We start from the raw sequence: 3,321 nt of genomic DNA on the forward strand, positions 1-3,321 counted from the left end.
CCCACTAGCCACAACTAGAGAAAGTTTGTGCACAGCAACAAAGACCCAGGGCAGCCAAAAATAAATTCTCTACTGGTTTACTTTAGACCAGATGGTTTTGAGGACACTTCCAGAAGAGACACTCTATGATTCCACACATATTCAACACAACTGCACTGCCTTATCACCCTGCACACAAAGTATATTCCTGCCTCAGGGCCTTTGCACTTGCTACTCCCTCTATTTGATGGATCATTCCCTAGATGGTCATGGTCTACTCCCTAACTTAAGTCCCTGCTCAAATATCACTTCCTCAGAGCAGTCTTCCCTGATTAGCCCATCTAAAAATAGCACACAGTCACTAGCCTTTTAGCTTGCTTGCTTTCTCTGCACAGCATTTAGCTGTCTGTCTGACCTTATATGCTTGCCTTACTAGAATGCAAGGTTCATGAAGGCAGGGACCATATCATGTTCATTGCTATATCCCCAGATTCTTATATATTCCCCACATAATAATTGCTCAAGACATATTTCTTGAATTAATTAAATGAATTTTAATTTGACTTTGAATATTTGCTTTTTGCCTTCCTAACCAGACAATACCTTCATGGAAGGCAGGGAGAAGTCCTGGTCACTTATGTATCATCTCTAAAATGATTAGCTCAGTTCTGCAAGGATACTAGACATTCAACCAAAGTTTACTGAATGAATGCCTTGGAACATGGGTGTGTGACATGGCTGACTGGTCAGTGTTGCCGGTAGGTGAACAAGAAGAGTAATATCTCACCGTTCAGCCCATATATTACAAAGTATACTTTTATGTATACCAATTCATCTGATCATTTTGTTAATACTTTACTAGGTCTCAAGGTTTGCCTGAAGAAATAAGCACTCAAAGATAACAAGTGTTGATTTCTGACATTTCAGCCAGTTCAGTCTCTCACTCAGTCACATACGATTCTTTGGGACCCCATGGACTGCAGCATGCCAGTCTTCCCTATCCATCACCAATTCCCAGAGCTTGCTCACACTCACGTCCATTGAGTTGGTGACGCCATCCAACCATTTCATCCTCTCTCGTTCCCTTCTCCTCCGGCCTTCACTCTTTCCCACCATCAGGGTCTTTTCAAATGAGTCAGTTCTTTGCATCAGGTGGCCAAAGTTTTGGAGCTTCAGCTTCAGCATCAGTCCTTCCAATGAATATTCAGGGTTGATTTCCCTTAGGATGGACTGGTTGGATCTCCTTGCAACAAGAGATGCCACCACAGTGAGAAGCCTGAGCACTCCAACTAGAATAGACCCCACTTACCACAACTAGAAAAAGCCCGAGTGTGGCAACAAAGACCCAGCACAGCCAAAAATAAAATAAAAAATTAAAATAAAAAAAGCTAATAAAGACTGTCTTGAAACATATATATGCATGGAAAGATTTTTTGAAAAGCGTTGATTAGTCCTCACGGTAGTTATTTCTAGACAGTGGGAACTTGCTATTACATTTTTTGGCTTTGCATTTCTCTCACTTGTATTTTTAAAGCCAATTTGAAGTTATGAAAATACGTTTTTTTGTATACAATGCTTTATTTTTTAATTTGTCAATGTGAATAGCATAAAAATATCACTACTCATTTTCCTGACTATGTAATTCTCAGAACATAGCAAACTTCATTCTGAGACAGCTTTTAATACTGATTTATAGTAAAACAATAACAAATAGAATGAACCAAAATTCTTTGTGTGTGTGTGTGTGTTTTCCATATTTATGCCCATGTTATTCTCTGAGCAAGAAAAAAGGTAAAGTGATGCTTTATATTTTCACCTTGGCCAAAAAAACCTTTCCAGGATATTGAACTCCCCAAACAGGCCAAAATCAGGCGTTAGGGACTCATTCCGGACTTTGGACCAACCTTAGAGGGCACACATGAAACATGCTCATTTCTTTTCCTTTTTTCTTTTGATGATTTGAAATACTTAAAACACCCTTTTGCTTATCTTTCACCGGAGGGATTTGTGGAAAATCTCTTCTGGTGCCAACAATATGGTCCCCAAATTAGGCTTAAAAGGTTTTGGGTTTTCTTTAATTCTGAACTAAGAAGGGTTTTTCATGGTTGCTGATGCATCTTTGGGCACGTGGTTTCTTCACACGCTGAGTGGCTTGTAGGTCTGTCTCCCTGCCTGTGCGTCTGCGTGTGTTTATGAGTGCAAGTCTTTGTAAAGTGCGTTGGGGTGTGTGACGGTGGTTTTGAGCCCATGGCTTACGCACGCTACGAAGAAGCGTGTCCACCCGTGTAGGTGGGAGCAGGTTTCTCCAGTCTCGGGGTCGCGTGGTGAAACCCTCCACCAAGTCCTGCGGCTCCCAGTCCTGGCCAGGGCGCGGCAGGGAGGGCGCTGGGGGCAACCAGGTGGCCAAGCAACAGAGGAACCAGCGCAGCCTGCATCCGGGCAGGGTCCCGGACACGTGCTCTGCTGGAAAGAGGGACGCACTTTCCGCCCTCTGGAACGGTGCTTAGAGCGGAGATCTATCCTGGGAGGGGTTAGAGAAGCCCGAGGATCCGGGCGCTGCAGCCTGGGGGAGGGGACAGTGGGCGGGGCGGCACCGCCCACAATCTATTCCCTCCGGAGCTGGCGGCGACCGGCCTCCGTCTGGCCTCACCCAGCCTCGGGGGCCAGGAAACTGAGACTGGAGGCGGCACGCGCGTCAGGGGCGCCCTGACGCCCAGGTACGTGCGACCCCCGCCCCCCTCCCTAGCTGGGGTCGGGACGGTTAGACCAGGCGGTTGCGGCTCCCAGACGCGCCACACCGCAGCCTCTGTGACGCACGGCGCGGCCTCTGGGGCTGGACTGGCGGCTCGGCCCGGCGGGGGCGGGGCAAGCGCGGGAGGGCGGGGCGGGGCGGGGGCGGAGCGAGCGGGGCGGAGCCGACGGAGGCCCCGCCCCGGGCCCGGAGGAGCAAGGACGCTACGGAGCAGGCGCGTCCCCCCCCCTGCCGCCGCCGCCGCCGCTGCCGCGCCGCAGCCGCCGCCGCCGCCGCTAGCCCTTCTCAGGAGCTGCCGCTGCCGCCGCCATTTGCACGGGGACCCCGGTGACAGGGGCTCGGCAGAGGGGCGGAGGGAGGGGGGAGGGCCCGCAGAGCCCCCGAGGGCGGGAGCGACGCCGCCTGCGCCGGCCGGGCTCCTTGCGCGACCGCGCCGCCCGCGGCGGGCCCCGAGCAGCAGCGGCAGCGGCAGCGGCAGCAGCAGCAGCAGCAGCAGCAGCGGCAGCAGCAGCAGCCGAGGCCGGGCGTGCGCCTGAGGCGCGGCGGCGGCGGCGGCGGCGGCGGCGGCCCTGCGGGCAGCCGGGAGGGGC

At 51.9% G+C, this 3,321-nt stretch overlaps 1 protein-coding gene across 1 annotated transcript in view; it reads left to right on the top strand.

The window, feature by feature from the left end:
- The first annotated feature begins 2,580 nt into the window (after window positions 1-2,580).
- The window catches only part of TENT4B (terminal nucleotidyltransferase 4B), a 69,380-nt gene continuing 68,639 nt past the window's right edge, over window positions 2,581-3,321 (top strand). The window contains exon 1 of the mRNA XM_042231584.1: window positions 2,581-2,696. The gene's annotated coding sequence lies outside the window, so the exon portion shown is untranslated. The remainder of the gene's footprint in view (window positions 2,697-3,321) is intronic.

The sequence above is a fragment of the Ovis aries genome, chromosome 14 (genome assembly GCF_016772045.2).
Source record: "Ovis aries strain OAR_USU_Benz2616 breed Rambouillet chromosome 14, ARS-UI_Ramb_v3.0, whole genome shotgun sequence".
NCBI classification, from domain to species: Eukaryota; Metazoa; Chordata; class Mammalia; order Artiodactyla; family Bovidae; genus Ovis; species Ovis aries.